Source organism: Candoia aspera, chromosome 1 (assembly GCF_035149785.1).
Source record: "Candoia aspera isolate rCanAsp1 chromosome 1, rCanAsp1.hap2, whole genome shotgun sequence".
Classification (NCBI taxonomy): Eukaryota; Metazoa; Chordata; class Lepidosauria; order Squamata; family Boidae; genus Candoia; species Candoia aspera.
The window spans coordinates 104195166-104207878 of record NC_086153.1 but is presented as its reverse complement, the minus strand read 5'-3'; the positions used below and the strand labels follow the sequence as shown (position 1 = coordinate 104207878).

The 12713-nt window shown below is 39.0% G+C and overlaps 1 protein-coding gene across 2 annotated transcripts in view; it reads right to left on the bottom strand.

The window, feature by feature from the left end:
- CDK19 (cyclin dependent kinase 19) overlaps positions 1-12713 on the bottom strand; it is a 103440-nt gene that overhangs the window by 66185 nt on the left and 24542 nt on the right. The window lies entirely within an intron of this gene.

The following is a 12713-nucleotide window of genomic DNA, read 5'->3' as shown; positions in this document are numbered from 1 at the left end:
GAAATGAGCATGGAAACTGAGCTAATAGTTCAACTTGAAACATAAAACTGTCTCCAGAACATGTGTTCCAAAGGTAATTCTAATATTTCAGGGTTCAGATTGTTATCACTATAATCAAGCTTTAAATATTTGGAATGCCAAATGAGCAAATTTAATAAACAGCTTATTTTTTGTTCCACTGATTATTAAGAACACAGTATTACTGAACATTTGGTAAAGTATAAAAGGTAAAGGTTTCCCTTGACGTAAAGTCCAGTCGAGTCCGACTCTAGGGGGCGGTGCTCATCTCCGTTTCTAAGCCTTGGAGCCGGCGTTGTCCATAGGACACTTCCGGGTCATGTGGCCAGCATGACGACACGGAACGCCGTTACCTTCCCGCCAAAGCGGTACCTATTGATCTACTCACATTTGCATGTTTTCGAACTGCTAGGTGAGCAGGAGCTGGGATTAACAACGGGAGCTCACCCCGCTGCGCGGTTTCGAACCGCCGACCTTCCGATCGACAGCTCAGCGGTTTAACCCGCAGCGCCACCGCGTCCCTTTGGTAAAGTATAGATGCCATTAAAATAGATGCCATTAAAATAATGTAAATTATTCTTACAATATGTTGCACTCTGTTCTTAAAAAGGGGTCAAGCGTGAAATTCAGAAAGGTTACTTTTTAACTAGTCACTTCACAATTATTTAGAAAGAGAAGAAAATAAATTTGCTTTGTCTTTTATTAAGTTACCATTTAAAGCAAGTAATTGGATCCAACATTTTGAAATGCAACCCTTGATGGAAAAAAAATCCCTTTCACTGATGCATTAAAGGGATTTTTAATCACTTCAATACATGAATCTTTTAAAATTACCAAATGCTAAACAAACTGCACAGTTAATATCTTATGCACTGGGTATGCCATTATGGGTATTTCTATAATCTTTAGATGAAAACTTTTGAGAGTATTTTTGTAACAGAATCTACACATAAGTCACACAATAGAATTTTAAACATATTGCTGTATTTAGCAAAGTTCATAAATAATTTTGCAATAATAAGCTACAGCAGTGAAGCGGCAGATTCTCACATAAGAGAAAACAATATATAGAAAGAATAAATATTTGTCATGGAAGTATTAAAAAGCTCAAAGATTTATCTATTTGGCATAAACCTGTAGTTGATTAATAGGTGGAAGCTATTTTTAAATCAGAGAAACTGTAAATAAATTTTGCTTTTTAGGTTATTGCATTTTGCTGGATTATTAAAAAGGAGTGAAAAACAAAGATTAAAGATAGATTCTCTTTAAATCAGCCAGTATATCAGTTATAAGAATTCTTTTATTTCTTTCATTATCTACAAAATTGTAGCATAGACATGTTTGCATATTAAGTACATTGCTGTATTTATCAACTATTGCTTTTAAAGTACTTTATCGCCATGTTTAAGTCCAGTAACCCTTCCTCTGTCCAATATCTGCCTGTGGGAATCTCACGTTGGGTCCAATCTTATTATGCCACTCCCAACTCACATAACTCTACAATAGTGCAAAAGAAAATGTACTGCTGCAAGCCTGCCTCCATCCATTTCACCTAGGCAATTCCTAGAAGCAAAATCCTGATGATATTACAAGAGTCTGGGGGGAAATGAGCATGTGCCACCTGCCAAGTCAGCGTACAGTAATGACACAGATGGAGAAAGAGAACAATCTTCCACAATTTTAACGGCAGCAGAGGATAGCCTGGGAAACAGCCTTGCTAACTCCCTCCCCAACAGGATGGAAATACAAAACAAAGCAGATATTATGTAATAAGATTTGTAAAAACGTAGTTAGAATGCATCCTAGTAATAGTTGCAGCTTCTAAAAACTTAATTTTTGGATGTCTAAAGAGAGAAAAGATTCATCCCGGAATCATATACTTTTTTACAGTTATGTTTTTGAGACTGTTGGAAGTACAAGACTATTGCAAAACCACTAATTATTGCTGTATCTCTTTCTAATAAGCTGGATGCCAAGTACGCAGCAGTCGCATACTAGTTGGCAAACCAGAACCTCAATGAGTATGAGAGTTAATAAGACAAATCGTCCTACTGATTAAGAAGAGCTATCCACTTCCCAGAGGAGCAAACAATATTTAGGGATTTGAAACTGAGCTTCACTGACCATATAACAGATACTTGGTTTTTATTTTTCTGTGCATTGTTTTTGAGAGAGGCCTCTTTCAGCTACAATTGGTCATGTCACGTAACACCCTTATTCTGTAATAAGCATTTTGAAAAGCAATTGTTCTATAAATAATTTCACTTCTGAAAATGTTCTGGCATCACTAAACAGCATTCTTCTTAAACAAAAGCATTTCAAGTGATTTTTTAAAAAAGGATTATACTTCGATTAAAATAAAGGAAATGAAACAATTAGCATTGTGCCTTTTATTCTATGAGTTCTCAGAAAGATTAGAAATAGGTTTCTAATAACTTCTACTGATAGATGGATGGTGCAACTAAATATCATGTCCCCAACTAACATATTTCCAGTCCAAAGCTTAAATACACCATGTATTCCTAGATTAACACTAGCTTATTCCTAAACCAAATCCAAATATTTGGATGCACATACCAGGTAAAATAATAGTGAATCTGTGTGAAACTTTTTAGAGTAAGAATTATAAACAACATTTCACTTACATAAGTTTTTCTACTTTAGTATAGACTTCATAACTTTTTGCAAAAGTTAATCACCATAACTTAGGTTTTGTTAAGAAAAGATGAGCTGCTTTACCTGACATGGAAACATCTCAGAATATGCCCTATCCAGGAAGCTATTTCAGGGTGATCAAGCCCCCTTTTTAAGGCTGGCAAGATAAATAATCATTCCCAAACACCAAGAATCACTAACCTTAGGTTTTAATTCCTTCTCCACATATAAAAGTTCCTTATGAGCAAAAATTGTGGCCTTGTAGAAAAGGACCCTGTCTGTCCTAACAGTCAGGAATCACGCTGAGACGAGGAATAGGTCTCTAGTGTTTATTACTGCTACATAAGACAGAAAATCCTAACAAACTGAAGAAGCGTGGGAAAACCCAGACAGATAAACCCCAAAAGTCAAGGCGGGTCTGTTCTGTGTCTCTTTAATGGCTGCTTAATTCCTCAGTATTACGCATGCGTTTTCCCGCCTGGATAGAGGCCCCCTCCTGCTTGCCATCAGTACTCATGACACTGTCAGACTCTACAATCAAAGGATTGCTGAATTGTCTGATCGTGTTCATCTGCCATGATGAGTCAACGCATGTCAAGCACCAGATGGGAGCGGGAATTGCAAGAAGTGTGAATCTTCTCTGTTTGGGCTAGAAGGGGGTGAGTCAAGGTCGTACTGCCAGAACACATCTGTGCCTGGTATGGCTGACCGCTGGAATTAGGTGGGAAGAGATAGAAGGGGGGAGCGGGGTGATTGGAAAGCTTTAATTAGCTAATTTAGGTGGGAAGCTTTCAATCGCAGCTTTTCTCTTGATCTGTACACTAATCTCAATAAATCTGAATTCTGCATATTCCAACTGTGCATGAGTCAGGTCTTTATTGGGACCAGCAGTGTCAGCTCTTACAGACCCATTGAATCCAGAAAGCATGCTTTGTTATATTGTGCCTTCTATAAGGATATAAGACCCATTTCGTAACTCCCAAATTGGTGAAGTACCCAGACAATTTTGATTTATTTGAGGTATTTGACAGTTACTTCTGTCAGACCAATACAATGCATTTCCTTGAATGTAGCAAAAATTTATTAGACTATGAGCAAAACTCAAGTCTCTGTGATCATCTTGATGACATCTTGATTTTATGTTTTCATTTTATTTTACTTGAAACAGAAACCGTCTATTTATTTTGTTATCTTCCAGAATTCAGGCCAGGGACCCTAATAAAGAACTACTACTAGCCTCAGCATATGTTACAATTTTGCAAGACTCAATAAAAGTTGTAATAACCCAACTTTTCATATGTTTGAAGAAAAGTAAAGCAGGAGAGTCAGTCGGTTAGATGTAGTGGTTAAGGCAACATGTTAGAAACCAGGAGACTATGAATTCTAATCCTGCCTTAGACATGAAGTCAGATCGGTAACCTTGGGCTAGTCACTCTCTCTCAGCTCTAGGAAGAAAGCAACAGCAAACTACTTCTGAAATCTTGCCAAGAAAACAGCAAGGACTAGTCCAGGCACTCACCAGGAATCAACATTGACTTGAAGGCATATGAAAAAGGCAGAACAAACTATTTTAGGAATCCATCTTCATTATATTTTCATCTGAAACTTAGATATTATTTGACACAAACAGGTTAGAGGGTTTCTTTACTTAGTCCCCAGAACACTTGTTTGTTAAGATTCGGAAGTTAATAATCAAAGTCTAAAAGTTAGAAGTATGTACATTTAATTTTCTTATAAAAAAGCCATTAACTGTGATTCTTCAAGTGAAAATGAATTCACATACATGATATCTTGCTTGTGGAGAAGCTATCTGGAATCTTCCAGAGCTCAGGAAGTTTGATGGGACCTCCATTCTTTCTACTGCACATGTCCTAGGACAGAGCTCCCAATCATCCTTTAGTTCCCAGAATAATCATAGCAGTGTACAAACCATCACTACTGGCATGGGAATTCATAGATGACCACTTTAAAAAAACATAATTATAGGTACATAACCAATTCCTCATTATAGTATTGTCAGCCCTACAAGGTAGACCAGACTAAGAAATTAAAGCCATACAGGTCAGGACTACTTTTATTGTAACAGCTATAACAACAGAATCTTGCAAGTCTAACTGTGCTTTCCCCTTCCTCACATTATGTTTGTGTGAACAAGAAAGGGGCTTGTCTGAGTTGCTTACTTGGGTTAGTTTCTTGGCCGGGCTCAAGCTCCCCTTATCTGACCACTGACTTGCTAGTGGCTTTTCCTCCTGTACTTCAAGGCCATTCCCTATTTCCTCTACAAGTATCTAGGATTCACAAAACTAGGTGGATAGGCGATCAGGATGTGCTTGGATTATGATTGTATTCTATCATAAGCCATCACCATTCCACTCCATGTTCCACCTCTGATATTTACTGAAGATTCAGGACTGCATACTACACTGTCATATGGCAAAGTTAGTCTAGCATCATATACTACAAAAAATTGCTGGAGCTGTCATAACCCTAGTGATTGTTGCCTAATAGAGGGAAGGCAAAGTTTTCTGGCTGGTTCATACGAAAATTATCACTGCACCAATCCCACTTTAAGGACAGTTTCAAGAGTTTGTGCAAGCTTCTCAAACAAATCAACAACTGGAGGATTTTCTGAGACAGGTCACTGACCAGTTGAGCTCCAACTCATGAACTGCAGGAGTAATTATTCAGGTCAGTGTGTTCATGACATGGTTGTCTTGTCCCACAAAATAAATTATCATTAATTGTATGACCCTTGCTATGCACCAGTCCTAGATGTGCAATGATGAGATTCAGCAGCGGAGGTAATTACCAGCCTGTAATACAGGTAGTCCTTGGGTTATGAGAGCAATTGGGATCGGGATTGCCATCACTAAGTGATGTGGTCATAAAGTGTGATGTCACATGACCACATTGTTTAGTGATGGCAATCCTGGCAGTCCCAGTTGCCATTATAACCCCAGGACTGCATGGATCGGTAAGCAGGAAGAGGCAGGAGTTCCAGGTAAGGAGCGCAAGGGGACAGGGGAGTGCCATGGGCAAGTGCTGGGAAGTGCGGGCGGGTCAGCAAGTACAGGAACTGGGAAAGGTGGGCAAGCCAGCAAGGGCCCCAGGCATGCCGGAAAGGGCAATGGGCAGGCACTGGGAAGTGCGGGCAGGCTAGCAAGGGCAGCAGGTAGTCACTGAGAAGTGCAGGTGAGCGGGCAAGGGCAGCAGGTGGGCCAGCAAGGTCAGTGGGCAGGCGCTGGGAAGCACAGGCAGGTGGGGGGATGCTATGGAATATGAGATCTCTGGGATCTCATACTCCATAGTGGGGCTACTTGGGAGAAAAAGCGGCAGGAGCAACTTACGGGAGCAACTTGCAATTTTCCCTGCCGGCATTGACTTTGCTTGTAGAAAGCCAGCAGGGAAGGTCACAAATGGCAATCATGTGACCACACTCACTGCCATGTTGTAATTATGAGCCAGGTGCCCAAGCACCCAGATCGCAATTACGTGACCACAGGGACGCTGCGATGGCCACAACTTCACAGACCAGTCACAAGTCTCCCTTGTTCATCACCGTCATAATGTTGAACGGTTGCTGAACAAGTGGTTGTAAGTGAAGGAGTACCTATATAATTGATCAACATAAACTGGCCCACTGAGTATTCTCAAACACTCAAACAGCCCTGACTACTGGTAGCAACTGAAGCTTGTTGATGGAACATCTCCATTCTAACAGGGACCAAATTCCATGGATTTGGAAACTCCATGAGTGATATTGAATACAATTCAGCTCAATCAATTTTCAAGTATTGTACTAGGTTACTACTGTTGTGAAGGCAGAAAAGAAAAATGAAATTCCTGTCAGCATGTCATCTGAACAAGTCCAGTACCCAGTATCTCTTGCAGAAGTAAGAATGCAGGCTGGTCTGTATCATTTAGTGCTGAGTGAAGTTTCCATGCCTCCAACATGTGCATCAAAGCCTGGTAAGCAGTGTAACTTGTGGCTAATGAAATGACAAGATAGACAAGCAGATTTTGTGGACCAAGCACTGAGTACTGCCAGAAGGAACATACTCTAGATGTCATATCCAGCCAGGCCCCACCAAGCTGAATTATAAATAAGATTTCTCAAAATTAACAGATAACCTCAGAGAGACCAGAATGTCAGTTAACTGCTGTAAAGAGAGGATTAAACTTCCTACTAAGAGCCACCTACTCATGTATGAGTAAATGACTATTCCATAAAACTGAAAGTGAGCCACTACTGTGCCCATGGATGCTGGGACAAGGCTAATGGGAAAGACTCACAATTGAAAATGATGATGAATTCAATGCCTTTAAAGGCTGTTCCCAAAGGGAATGATTCCTTTATACCAGTTTAGCAAATGGCTGGCAGTACGGGTAGGATTTTATCACTTGCCCCTCTCCAAGGCCAGCTATCAGAGCCAATGGCCATCTGACAGAAAGAGCTTGCTCCTGTAGCTCTGGCAATTGTGGACTTGGCCTTTTGGGCCAAGTGTTTGCAAGAACGTGGAAGCAAAAATAGAAGAACTCATGCGGGGGAGGGAGGAGGAGGAGGAGGAGGAGGAGGAGGAGGAGGAGGAGACAACAAAATCAGGAAGGCTCAAATGACAACAGAGAATAACACCCTGGAGAAAACATTCCAATAAGCTACCATGGTAGTTAAAAAGGAACTAAAAAGGCCAGAGAAGCATGTGCCATCTGAGGAGTAGGCAGGACCTCCTGCCAAACCTCTTGCACTCTGAAAAGTTCAACATGCACTCTTCAGCAGATGAGAACTTACTCTTGGAACAGATTCCCATGATAATACCTTCACTTAACCTCATATCCACATCTTCATAACCCATATGTGTACTGGAAATATTATTCTCTATGAGGTTCACTTTTTTATAATGTTCACTACCTAGGAATTGCTTATTTGTATGTTATATTGGGTGACTTGGCAATAAAGCCTTAATATGGAAATTAAAGTTCTCCAGATCAGATATTAACATCATGACGGTCATGTGTTTCCAGATGATCTATGCCACTGACTGTGAAAATCTGATAAAATCCTGTTCTATAATTTGAAAGGCACACTAAAATGTCAACTAATATGAACAACCATGCTATTTTGACATTTTCCATTTTTGAAAACTATTTCTGCCATAATTAAGAAACATTTAAAATTGCCTATCTCAAATCATGCCTAAGACATATTATAAGACGAAGTTTGATAAAAGTATAGAACATTATGAGAAAAATACTAACTCCAACAATCTCACCGCTATTCTTCTTTAAATGCTTTTCATACCAGAGATAAGTATAGTAAGAAAAGTTCAATTACATATGTAGATATGGTCTATTTAAACTCCATGAAACAGACTAAAGACATATCAAGAACTACTTGGCAAAGGCCAGAACATACCACAGTTGATGTACTTACAAATTGCTGGAAGAATAAAAACTGACCTCCAAAATGAGGGAGGGCTTCTAAGAAAAATGACAGAATTTGAAATGCTCATAAAGAATTAAGACTACCTAGTAGGGCACATATGTACACTCTTACTTAGATATGACATGGAGACAAAAACAAATAAAAATTGCTTGATAAAATAGGTGCAAAACTTTAAAGAACAGTTGCAACACAACAATGGGAAGAACTCAAAAGTACTAGAAAGAAATACACAGTACTATTCAGAGAATTTTAAAAATAAAATTTGAAATGAAACCACAATTCTTTTTACTAGGCATAATTCTAAAACATACCAACAAAAAATATCACAATCTACTAAGATACATGTTTAAGGCAGCAAGGATAAATTTAGCACAGTATTGGAAAAGAGATACGTTACCAAAGATATCAGATTGGGAACTTAAACTTGAAGAATATGCAGTAATTGCTGGTTGATTAGGGTATAACTAGACAACCCATGACCCATGGGGTCATCATTTCAGAAATATTTCATCACCTAAATAGAGAAACAGAATGACCACAGGTGGATTGCTGACCAAACTGGATGCCTCATCAAGCCACAGTAGACAGTGCAAATGAGGCAGACCTCACTTTTGTTATTCCATACTTAGCACGTAAGCGATACACCTACCAAAGAGACCAAGTGATCCAGTGAGGTGCTTCATGAGCAACTTTCTCTTCAAGTTGAATACTCTTGCAATTAAATCCGGCTGATCATTTGGCTGCTGATTCAAAAACAGATGCTGTCGGTTTTCTGGCCAGTTTGGACTGCATGTCATTGTAATGAAAAATGAAGCATTGCCATATTTCTGTATATACATCATGGTGTCTTGACATCGTTCCATCCTATATCTCGGTCCAATGACAAATGTTGAAGAGAAGAGGATGATGCGCCTCCCGAATTTGTTCTTTTGCAAGTTGAAGTGACCCAATATATGGGTTTTGTTGTCACAGTAGGTTCTTGAATAATTCAACCATCTCATGTTGAATTCCATCATTGTGGAGCATATCCATTCTCAATTCTACACTGTCTTGAGGATCCATGAAGTAAATTTGAAGGAATTTGGCTTGCTGGTTGGGGTTTGGCATTAAATGTCTGATGTAATTATGAATTTGCCTTTGAATAATCACAGAAGGATTCCATCCGTTCCTGATTGGAAGGACTTCTTTGGCACCAAAGAATGTCATTTGGAAGAGGCAAGTTGTATTATCTGATGTTCTTCCTGCACTCATTTGCAATAGCTTCATCATTGCTGTATAAATTGAGGAATTTATTAGGTAGAGGTTGCAAATCGCCTATCCTGACCTTTACCTTCATATAGCAGAATTTGGCAGTTTCTCCAGGGAATACGAAGGCACGACAGTGAGGGCAGACTTTGGCCATCGCACCAACATCAGCAGAAATATTATGCCATGCAAGTCATGCATTTTCCCTTGTTCTTTCTCTGTTGAGATCTTGTCATCAAAGGTGGGTATTGTCATGCTGAGGAACTCTTGCAGTAATTACTGTTTGCCACATATCCTTGAGTTGATTTTTCCTTTCCTCCTCCATCTCTTCTTGTGTCCTCATTCTATGGCTTTCATTGTCATTCTGGAGATGTACAGCCCTTTCATTCTCCATTTGTTCATATCTTTTGCTATTCATTCTTTTTGTCTGATCCTGGCGACGTGCATTTCTCTGCTCCTTTGTCTCTTCCTCTCTTCTCCTTCTGTGCCTCTTCCTGTCATTCTGGAGATGTGAATGCCTCTCCTCTTCTGTCTCTCTTTCTCTCATGTCATTTGTCCTGACTGTTTGATCCTTGACTCGTGCAGCCCTGGCCTCATCCGATTCTTGTTCTCTCCTCCTCCTTGCCACTTCTCAACTATATTTGGTGTCATCTGTTGATCATGATGTCCCCTGTCTCTTTCCATGTGGTATTATTGGGCTAACAGTATTTTTTTTTTAGTTATTTTATTTTTACCACAATGCTGTACAGTGCTGTCATCACCTCAGAAGAGTTCAGACTTCCTGCTGGCTTACTTTGCTAAATTTCAATCCCTGAGGTATATGGTGTCATCATCACCTCAGAAGGGTTCATACTTCCTGCCGGCTTCCCAAATGACTTGTGGGAAGCTGGCAGGGAGCATTGGAAATGACTATCATGTGACCATGGCTGACTGTGGTGGTGCAACAGCACAACAGCGAAGCCGCCACAACTTTTCCAAATTTCAAGCCCATGGGGGTAATGGGTACTGGATTTTGGACCCATTCTTTAAATTAGCCCATTTGAGATATTGATTCAAAAATTGTTCCCTATGATGCACCTTTTCACCCAACTGAAGATTGCAAACAGACGAACAGGAGAGTTTAGTAGTATATAGATATCAGGATGCTGGATGGGCCCTGGGGCCTTGCAGGGAAGGCAGGGAGCAGAGGAAGTTGGTCTAATGGGGGGAAGGGAGCAGGGAGGAACATTTTGATATTGGTGGGCAGAAGGAAATATGGCAGGAAATGGCAGCAGGCCAATAATGAGGAGGATATGTTTGTTGTTCAGTACTGATTCCATCCTCCCGCCCCCTAGACTCAGCCCCACAGCCTGGATGATCCTCAGTACTCCTGGCTTCCAGCTGTTGCTGATGCTGCTTAACACTAGATGTTGGTTGTTATACTTTTATCCCACCTTTTTTATACATATTTGGTCAACTCAAGGCAGTGAACATACCTAATACTCCTCCCTCCTCCTATTTTCCCCACAACAATCCTGTGAGGTATGTTGGGCTGAGAGAGAACGACTGGTCCAAAATCACCCGGGAGGGGAGGGGAGGGGAGGGCAACCATGCTGATGTAATGGAGAGTTATGAAAACGTCTTTTATCTTCTCCTGTTACACCTAAGAAATTTATAGAAAAATGTTTATTGCTTTGAGATATAAATGCAAAGGGGATTAAGAGCAAAATATCCATCTAAGGCATGAAGTCTTGGAAGGATTTTAAGTGACTTGCATTGATAGCACATTTAATTTCTGCAGCTTTCCCCAACCTGATGCCTTCCAGATATGCTTGGGGAGTTCATCTCCAACACATATAGAGAAGACCGAATTACAAGACAGCATTTACTATTTTACTGGCCAGAAATAGGCATTTATTTTACTTAATATATTGCATTCATATTTTTTTTATTAAATACAAATGAGCACATACCATAAGTCAACGAGCAGCACATACTGTTTAATATCTTAAATTTTAGTGATGACTTCAATACCCCCAGCTCCAAGATAGGGAGTGGTACACACTTTATACATTGATTCAAAAATTAATCTTTTAAGGATGTACAAGGTTTCAGTATCTATTCTATTTGCTGGATTGCTGCAACAGATTTGCCATGTCAGAAATTAATATACATAAATAACGTATTTGTCACAGACTAATATTACAGAGTATTTTCTTGTACTCCTTTAAATGTACTACATGCTAATGCATTCAACTGCAAATAAGCAAGTGGTGCAAATAAAGTGCTGTACATAAACAGTAAACCCTTGGCTTAGAGAACTTCTGATTCAACAGATAAAATTTACCTCCAGACATCATCCCAAAATAACAGGCACTATCAGTTTGTATTCAAAATAGTCCAAAACAATTTGTGTACATTATATCATTATACATTATATCGTTTGTGTACATAATATCATACACAAATGATACAAATTGATGCAAATGATGTAAATTACATTATTTACTGATTTAAAAGACTTTTACATGCTCCATTAAACTGAGGTTTTATTGAAGTTAATTATATTGTTCAGTTTCTAAGTGAGTGGAAAGTATCTTGTAAGCTTTTCCGGAAAGCAGAATGTCTACAATCTAAACCATATCCATATTATTTTATTTTCATTTATTTATTTTAGTTTAATATTCTATACTGCTCTTTTCTGAAATATTCCAGGATGATGTACAACCTAAGAATTAGAAAATTAGTAAATTAATTGCATAGTAATTAGAAAATTAATAGTATTTTCTATTAAAATTTAAAAATTAGAGAATTAGAAAATTAATCTAATTATCTTTAAGTATCTAAGTATCTTTTAAATGTGAATTACTGTGTGTATGGTATCTTTTAAATTTGAATTTAAAATATAATATTTATTTATAGATGTCAAATATGACATTTGAACCAGGTATGTTCAAAATTATGGAGACTAAATTAAACTTGACATTTAATAGAACAATTAAAAATTGACATGGCAAAATTCAGCTAGTTTCCCTCTACAAGAGCTAGGCTTCTGCTGTCTGAAAAGGGATGGGCTTGATTTTCAACAATTCTCCTTCCCCTTCGAGCCAACCCCATCCACTCTGCACATTCCCTGCTAGTCCAGAGCAGCAATGAAGTGTATATCATAGCTTACAATGGATAAACCAAGTCTCCCCTTCTCTGCTGAAATAAGAACACAGGAAACTGCCTTACATATTAATTTGGATTATTGTTCCAACTAGCCTAGTAATCTCTCTGATTAAATGCCAAGGATTTCAGATGGGGCTTTCTGCACAGAAACAGGATGCTCTGTCACTGCACTACAGCCTTCCCCTGATGGAAACTAGTTGGA